The sequence below is a fragment of the Aulonocara sp. 'chitande type north' Nkhata Bay genome, linkage group LG5, assembly GCF_057382095.1.
Source record: "Aulonocara sp. 'chitande type north' Nkhata Bay isolate Kocher_YH1m ecotype deep benthic linkage group LG5, A_spYH_male_GT1.1, whole genome shotgun sequence".
In the NCBI taxonomy this organism is placed as follows: Eukaryota; Metazoa; Chordata; class Actinopteri; order Cichliformes; family Cichlidae; genus Aulonocara; species Aulonocara sp. 'chitande type north' Nkhata Bay.
In genome coordinates this window covers 4,597,352-4,607,005 of record NC_141348.1, presented here as the reverse complement: position 1 = coordinate 4,607,005, position 9,654 = coordinate 4,597,352, and the positions used below count along the sequence as shown (strand labels likewise).

Sequence of the window (9,654 nt, the reverse complement as noted above, 5' to 3'; positions counted from 1 at the left end):
CTGTCTGTCTGTCTGTCTATCTATCTATCTATCTATCTATCTATCTATCTATCTATCTATCTATCTATCTATCTATCTATCTATCTATCTATCTATCTATTGATCTGTCTGTCTGTCTGTCTGTCTATCTATTGATCTGTCTGTCTGTCTGTCTATCTATTGATCTATCTGTCTGTCTGTCTGTCTGTCTGTCTGTCTATCTATCTATCTATTGATCTATCTGTCTATCTATCTATCTATCTATCTATCTATCTATCTATCTATCTATCTATCTATCTATCTATCTATCTATCTGTCTGTCTGTCTGTCTGTCTGTCTGTCTATCTATCTATCTATCTATCTATCTATCTATCTATCTATCTATCTATCTATCTATCTATCTATCTATCTATCTATCTATCTATCTGTCTGTCTGTCTGTCTGTCTGTCTGTCTGTCTGTCTATCTATCTATCTATCTATCTATCTATCTATTGATCTGTCTGTCTATCTATCTATCTATCTATCTATCTATCTATCTATCTATCTATCTATCTATCTATCTATCTATCTATCTATCTATCTATCTATCTATCTATCTATCTATTGATCTGTCTGTCTGTCTATCTATCTATCTATCTATCTATCTATTGATCTGTCTGTCTGTCTGTCTGTCTGTCTATCTATCTATCTATCTATCTATCTATCTATCTATCTATCTATCTATCTATCTATCTATCTATCTGTCTGTCTGTCTGTCTGTCTGTCTGTCTATCTATCTATCTATCTATCTATCTATCTATCTATCTATCTATCTATCTATCTATCTATCTATCTATCTATCTATCTATCTATCTATCTATCTATCTGTCTGTCTGTCTATCTATCTATCTATCTATCTATCTATCTATCTATCTATCTATCTATCTATTGATCTGTCTGTCTGTCTATCTATCTATCTATCTATCTATCTATCTATCTATCTATCTATTGATCTGTCTGTCTGTCTATCTATCTATCTATCTATCTATCTATCTATCTATCTATCTATCTGTCTGTCTGTCTGTCTGTCTGTCTGTCTATCTATCTATCTATCTATCTATCTATCTATTGATCTGTCTGTCTATCTATCTATCTATCTATCTATCTATCTATCTATCTATCTATCTATCTATCTATCTATCTATCTATCTATCTATCTATCTATCTATCTATTGATCTGTCTGTCTGTCTATCTATCTATCTATCTATCTATCTATCTATCTATCTATCTATCTATCTATCTATCTATCTATTGATCTGTCTGTCTGTCTATCTATCTATCTATCTATCTATCTATCTATCTATCTATCTATCTATCTATCTATCTATCTATTGATCTGTCTGTCTGTCTGTCTGTCTATCTATCTATCTATCTATCTATCTATCTATCTATCTATCTATCTGTCTGTCTGTCTGTCTGTCTGTCTGTCTGTCTGTCTGTCTATCTATCTATCTATCTATCTATCTATCTATCTATTGATCTGTCTGTCTGTCTGTCTATCTATCTATCTATCTATCTATCTATCTATCTATCTATCTATCTATCTATCTATCTATCTATCTATCTATCTATCTATCTGTCTGTCTGTCTGTCTGTCTGTCTGTCTGTCTATCTGTCTGTCTGTCTGTCTGTCTGTCTGTCTATCTATCTATCTATCTATTGATCTATCTGTCTATCTGTCTGTCTGTCGATCTATCTATCGATCTATTGATCTATCTGTCTGTCTATCTATCTATCTATCTATCTATCTATCTATCTATCTATCTATCTATCATCTATCTATCTATCTATCTATCTATCTATCTATCTATCTATCTGTCTGTCTGTCTGTCTGTCTATCTATCTATCTATCTATCTATCTATCTATCTATCTATCTATCTATCTATCTATCTATCTATTGATCTATCTGTCTGTCTGTCTGTCTGTCTGTCTATCTATCTATCTATCTATCTATCTATTGATCTATCTATCTGTCTGTCTGCCTGTCTGTCTGTCTGTCTATCTATTGATCTGTCTGTCTGTCTGTCTGTCTATCTATTGATCTGTCTGTCTGTCTATCTATCTATCTATTGATCTATCTGTCTATCTGTCTGTCTGTCGGTCTATCTATCTATCTATCTATCTATCTATCTATCTATCTATCTATCTATCTATCTATCTATCTATCTATTGATCTGTCTGTCTGTCTGTCTGTCTGTCTATCTATCTATCTATCTATCTATCTATCTATCTATCTATCTATCTATCTATCTGTCTGTCTGTCTGTCTGTCTGTCTGTCTATCTATCTATCTATCTATCTATCTATCTATCTATCTATCTGTCTGTCTGTCTGTCTGTCTGTCTGTCTGTCTGTCTGTCTGTCTGTCTATCTATCTATCTATCTATCTATCTATCTATTGATCTGTCTGTCTATCTATCTATCTATCTATCTATCTATCTATCTATCTATCTATCTATCTATTGATCTGTCTGTCTGTCTATCTATCTATCTATCTATCTATTGATCTGTCTGTCTGTCTGTCTATCTATCTATCTATCTATCTATCTATCTATCTATCTATCTATCTATCTATCTATCTATCTATCTATCTATCTATCTGTCTGTCTGTCTGTCTGTCTGTCTGTCTGTCTGTCTATCTATCTATCTATCTATCTATCTATCTATCTATCTATTGATCTGTCTGTCTATCTATCTATCTATCTATCTATCTATCTATCTATCTATCTATCTATCTATCATCTATCTATCTATCTATCTATCTATCTATCTATCTATCTATCTGTCTGTCTGTCTGTCTGTCTATCTATCTATCTATCTATCTATCTATCTATCTATCTATCTATCTATCTATTGATCTATCTGTCTGTCTGTCTGTCTGTCTGTCTATCTATCTATCTATCTATCTATCTATTGATCTATCTATCTGTCTGTCTGCCTGTCTGTCTGTCTGTCTATCTATTGATCTGTCTGTCTGTCTGTCTGTCTATCTATTGATCTGTCTGTCTGTCTATCTATCTATCTATTGATCTATCTGTCTATCTGTCTGTCTGTCGGTCTATCTATCTATCTATCTATCTATCTATCTATCTATCTATCTATCTATCTATCTATCTATCTATCTATTGATCTGTCTGTCTGTCTGTCTGTCTGTCTATCTATCTATCTATCTATCTATCTATCTATCTATCTATCTATCTATCTATCTATCTATCTATCTATCTGTCTGTCTGTCTGTCTGTCTGTCTGTCTGTCTATCTATCTATCTATCTATCTATCTATCTATCTATCTGTCTGTCTGTCTGTCTGTCTGTCTGTCTGTCTGTCTGTCTATCTATCTATCTATCTATCTATTGATCTGTCTGTCTATCTATCTATCTATCTATCTATCTATCTATCTATCTATCTATCTATCTATTGATCTGTCTGTCTGTCTATCTATCTATCTATCTATCTATTGATCTGTCTGTCTGTCTGTCTATCTATCTATCTATCTATCTATCTATCTATCTATCTATCTATCTATCTATCTGTCTGTCTGTCTGTCTGTCTGTCTGTCTGTCTGTCTATCTATCTATCTATCTATCTATCTATCTATCTATCTATTGATCTGTCTGTCTATCTATCTATCTATCTATCTATCTATCTATCTATCTATCTATCTATCTATCTATCTATCTATCTATCTATCTATCTATCTATCTATCTATCTATTGATCTGTCTGTCTGTCTATCTATCTATCTATCTATCTATCTATCTATCTATCTATCTATCTATCTATCTATTGATCTGTCTGTCTGTCTGTCTATCTATCTATCTATCTATCTATCTATCTATCTATCTATCTATCTATCTATCTATCTATCTATCTATCTATCTATCTATTGATCTGTCTGTCTGTCTGTCTGTCGATCTATCTATCGATCTATTGATCTATCTGTCTGTCTGTCTGTCTATCTATCTATCTATCTATCTATCTATCTGTCTGTCTGTCTGTCGATCTATCTATCGATCTATTGATCTATCTGTCTGTCTGTCTGTCTATCTATCTATCTATCTATCTATCTGTCTGTCTGTCGATCTATCTATCGATCTATTGATCTATCTGTCTGTCTGTCTGTCTGTCTGTCTGTCTGTCGATCTATCTGCATCTGACATTGGTTGTGTGCTGTGTCCACCTAATATGTTGTTACTTTATGCGGGGTGTACATGTGTTTTTGTGAATATCTGGTTGATATTCTGTCTCTCTCCACTAAAATGAAGCTATCATAAAAACACAGAGTGTTCCTTTCTTTGTAAGGAACACTCTTGAACACAGTATGTGTTGAATCCAGTGTTCTGAAGTGCTGAGGCCAGCAGCTGGGACCATGAACCCATTGTGAAAGCGTCTGGTGAGGTCATAGACCAAGTGAGGAGCTGGGCAATCTCTGCAAAGATTTCCACACAATCGGACGTGTCTTTGCAGCCAGAAGAGTTCAGCCTGTTGGCAGTAGATGTAATCCTGGATTAAGGGACCAACATGGCTTTAAATTTCAGACTTAGAACCATATTTTTTAACCATATAGCTGTAAAAACATATGACAGCGGTTCTATTGTGGAATGGATAAATATTTTTTCCTTATTGACTTGTTATCTATATTACTGCTAATAATTAGCCGTTGTGTTTGGACAGCAACGAACAGAAGCTTAAACAACATTTTAATAGAAATGTTTAATACAGAACTACTAAATGCTAACCTCTTTAAACGTTTGTTGCCAAAAGCCAGATAGAGGGCTGATGTCATGCATGTGTGTATGCATGACATCAGCCCTGTATCGACATACAGTTCTGGGGCTTGTTCGGGGGCTTCCTCTCTCCCCCTCGTCCCCGGGGAAACGGGGTGTGGTGGGAGGATGGGCGCTAACACCTGCCGCCGCTCTGCTTCATTGGTAGGCGGCCTAGCGCCGCAACAAAAGGGAAAGAAAAAATGCCGCCTTTGTATCTGACAGATGGCGAAGCTGCGTCAAGCTCACGGACCGAGAGAGCGAATAGTACCGGAAGTAGCTTGAATTTGTCTTCAAAATAAGAGTTTTTGGCCAGCCGTCTGACGCCATTAGTTTTGCTGTACTTGCTTTAAATGAACTGGAATGACTGACTGTTCGCTTTATAATTTCAAATAAAGTTAAAAAAAAATATGCGAGGATCATAGTGGCTATAAATCAAATACAGCACACATGAAGACAAAAGTCAACATCTTCATTTTGATATTTTTGTTCTAATTTATATATTTCAAGAATATATTTCACAAAGTTTGATGAAATATGTAAATATGCGTATTTTATTTTGTCTTGTCATCGCCTTGTCTCCACCCTGTGTCCTGTTGTACGTTTGGTGTCACGTTTCACACTAAATTAAAAAATAAAATACATTAACTAATAAATAATGTAGGTCAAACGCACCAGTATTACTGAGGCACAGCTTTTAACTGTTCACCATGTACGTTTGTGCTTGTCTGAAATATGATATATATATACACATATATTTAGTTTATTTATGAGATTTATCAGATGAGACAATATCCCCATTTCTCCAGCGGAAGTCACAATGTTTTTACTTGAATGAATTGGTATCAAACACAAGGAGTTCAGCTGTTTCAACCTGCCTCATTGCTGTGGTTAGTTATAACACAGCTTAGGGTAAATTGTAACGTATGAGGGAGACCCATCACAAAATATGAAGCTTAACAACTCTATTGCACACTGACCAACAGTGAAACCTTTTCTTCACCTAGACTATAAAGCACTCAGTTCCTGCTTTCACATCATGGCCAACTATCGCTAAAAGAAAAACGGTGGAAATGTTTTTCTTACTGTCTCGGTATGCTGAAAAAAATAGCAGAAGAAAAACATATTTATGCAGGTAGTTAGTGTTAGTAGCACCTGAGTCAAACTGACATCAAGTGGAATGATTCTGTTGTGAAAAATACGTATCTTATGTTCTTTGGCAGTAAATATGTAAGTTGTTGTCCCGGGTTAGTAGATCAAATCTATCGGCTGTGGGGACCGGAAGTGTTGCTGCCGTATTTCTGCAGACTTGACAGTAGCGAGAAGTGACCAGAAGGTGATCGAAAGAAAGGCAAGACATTGTGAGGAGGAAGAAATTCGAGCAGGAGTAAGACAGGGAGGGCTGGAGGCTGGCCCATCATCGCAGTACCAGCGTTTGATAACGCAGAAGAGGAGAGCAGACGGACGGCAGACAGGGAGGACTGAGGACGCAGAGCAGCATCACGATCCGCGGCTGCGTCTCAGTGCCGGAGAGAAAGTGTCCGCATCTCGGCGAGGTAAACACAGCGACGCCTCTGCTTCCTCACTGGCAGCAGCACTAACATTTGATCTGGTGGTGTTCACACATCTGTCACATGTGTTCTTCCTTTACACTGACTCATAACGCCAACATGTAATGTGCTGTGCGTTATTAGCTACATTTCAACCGGAAATCTCTGCCTGTATGAAATAATGAAGCGTCCTGCATTAACCGAGGGGTCGCAGAATCAGATAAGATCTGTATATGTCAGAGATCATCTTCTTATTGTTGCTGCTTTGGGGTTGCATCCATGCAGGACACATATTCGTGTAGCGGCTCAGCCTCCTGGGGACACTGAAGCAGCTCGATCTTTCGGTTCCAAACAGAGTGAGTAGGGTGGGCATGAGGAGCAGAAAAACAGCCCAGTAATCTCCCGAAATCCCATCCAAGAAAACCGAGGTTCCTGTGGCTCCCAGGCTCTCTAATGATGGTCAGCCATTACATCGCGCTCTTCCCACCACTATAAAGGCATCTGCTAAGAATCTGGAACTTTTGAACAGCATTTGAAATTTGAATCCATGAACCATTACAAAAATCACTTTGCACATGTATCAGTCCTCCTCAGGCATCCAGAGGCTGCTTACACAACACGCCTATTCTTTTATCTCTTCAGCGGCTGCAAGTGAAATTCATTGTGAAATGTAATTAATAACATGAATCCCTACATGACCGGCTCCCACATATATCAGCTACTGAGACCTTCCTCCAGCATTCAGTTCCTCTGATCATCTGCTCTGAGTCTTTTTTAACTGTTGGACGCTCTTGTTTTAAAAAGAGGCAGCTGCACTTTGGAATAAGTTTCTTCAGCCAATCAAGTTGGCCGAATCGGTGCTTGGTTTTGAAGACCTGCTGAAAACTTGTTTTATACCTTACCTTAATCTTTCAGCTGTAATTTATGGCTATAAGTTCACAAACTAAAGTGTCTAAGGAAGTATTTCTCTGGTACTCGGTGTCAGAGGGACGCCTGTACAGTGGCACAGGCCTACACATCTTACATGTGTTGTTTTATTACTGTGGCACTTTTTACTATGCTGATGTGTAAAAAATATAAATTTATCATCATGTTCTTGTTGTTCATGTTTACTGTTTATAATAAGATAACTAACACGGCTATTTTCAAACACCAAACAAATGAATACTTATTAAACACATATAAATAAACCTCATCCACCTGAGTCCGTCTGCATAAAAGGCTCAGGATGCAGCCGTATGAGGTGAGCATGGTAATTATAAGAGAATAAATGAAAATGATCAGTAATGATTTTGAATGAGAGAAATGCAGTAGCATCATGAACAGGAGGTATCAGTCATCCATCACTCAGTTACAATAATGACAGAGGTTTTTTCAGTCATTCACATTTTCTGTGAATTAACAGAAAGCTTATATTTTACAGTTACAGGACGGAACTGTTAGAACTGTAAGTTTGCACCTTTATCTCGTAGTTGCGTTGGTCAGGTCCATTTGAGATCAGCGTGGCTGTGATGTTTATGTGTAAAATGAGTTGTTCTTGAAGAAAAGTTCACAGCTGGAGTCCTGGAAGATAAACCTACGACCTAAAAGTCTTTTCTCATCCTGCTGTGTTGGAATGAGGCCTTGATGAAGTTGCTCGACTTTGTACTGAGTCTCTGTTTCCACATTTTCACTTCTTCAGGCACGACCGGGAGACTGTTGTGCTGCAGGCATGGGCGTAAACTCTAACTAATTCAAGTCCAGTAGTAGACAAGAAGCATTAGCACAGAACTGGTTAGTTGAGAATTTATAGGATTTATGTGATTTGATCTTATGAGTCATATTATTTGGTTCAGATATTTGCTTTGTCCCTGCTAAATTGTTTAAATAAAAAAAATCCTACCTGCATTTAATCGTTTCCTTTTTAATCCTGTGAACTGGTAAAGATTAAACCGTGTATGCATCTTTTATGGTTCCTGGCTGTTCTAATCCTGTAAACAGATCTCCAGGACTTCTTTTCCTGACCGCTAAAGTATGACCTAGCCATTTTATCAAGTGCAAGGATCAGGGGCGAGCGTGGCTGTTGGTTGCAGCTAACTGTGAGGGCTGCTAGTTGGTCGCATCATGAGAGGATGTTAGGATTGTCCGCAGACCTAGTCAGTTACAGCTAGGCTGTCCCGTACAGTTACCCCTGTACAGGACGTCTGCAGCTATTATTATCATTAGTCTTTTATTTATCCAGGTAAAAAATCTCATTGAGATTAAAAATCTCATTTTCAAGAGAGACCTGGCATCATGGCAACAAAAGTCACATACCACATAGGTATATAAGATTTAAAACAAATACAGTATCCCACACCAACATGTGTAAAATATACAATAACAGATCAAATTAAGAGTACATTAAAAACAATCACACTGAGTAAAAGAGCTGGGGCCTGTTCTTCGTACCGCGCTAAGTGAGTTAGCTGGATGAGATTGTTGACGATTTCACGTGATCCTGGATCGTTCGGTTCCCCGAAGCCCATCCGGGACTTGCTGTCATAGCAACAGAGCCGTAAGCGTAAACCTGCTGGGGAGCAGGCTTACTTTATGTAAACAGGATTAGATCGCGGCCACGCAGGTATGCCCGCGTCATTCATACGAAAGCAACAGCGATATTCCACCACTGTTTCACCATAAATAAATAACATCAATGTAACTAAAGATAATGCAGCACTTGATCCTTTTATTGATGTCACACAGATACATACAGGTCATTCCCTAAAAAAGGGAAATGTACTATTAACATTCTATTACATGTATGTGATTATTACAGATGTAATTCATATTTCAGAGTAGTAATTGTAAATTACTTCGTGTAATCAAGATGAGAGACCACGGCTATAAAAGCCAAGGTGGATTTGGGAAGCCTGTCGCAGTCATGTCCTGTCCGTATACGCGAGCAGCCCATTGCGGAAGGTGCAAGATTGATAATGAGAGTCCTCAGAATTCAGCGTATATTGCGGGACAGACAGGATCCTTTAGCTCAGCGCGACAGTGTGCTCATAGAGAGATATCGATATTCCCGTGAGGGTATTATTTACTTAACCAACTTGTTGACGAGGGGGTGCAGGACCACCACCTGTCTTTTTTTGCTCTGCCCTTTTCTTGGTTGCTGTTACAAACAAACAGATTATTTCAGGGTCTCTTTGCAAGAGACGAAAAGCAATATAAGTGATAAATATTACCATTCTGTAGAATATTCTTATATTTCACTTTTACTTGTTCCCATGTTCTAGTGGGTCCTGTTGTGGCTCTCATGTGAAAGAGGATATAATATAACATAATATATTATAAT

The 9,654-nt window shown here is 37.5% G+C and overlaps 1 protein-coding gene across 2 annotated transcripts in view; it reads left to right on the top strand.

Annotated features, from left to right (window-relative positions):
* The first annotated feature begins 6,109 nt into the window (after positions 1-6,109).
* Positions 6,110-9,654, top strand: part of cntn2 (contactin 2) — a 90,583-nt gene continuing 87,038 nt past the window's right edge. For both annotated transcript variants that reach the window (XR_015128994.1, XM_086291025.1), the window contains exon 1: positions 6,110-6,341. The gene's annotated coding sequence lies outside the window, so the exon portion shown is untranslated. The remainder of the gene's footprint in view (positions 6,342-9,654) is intronic.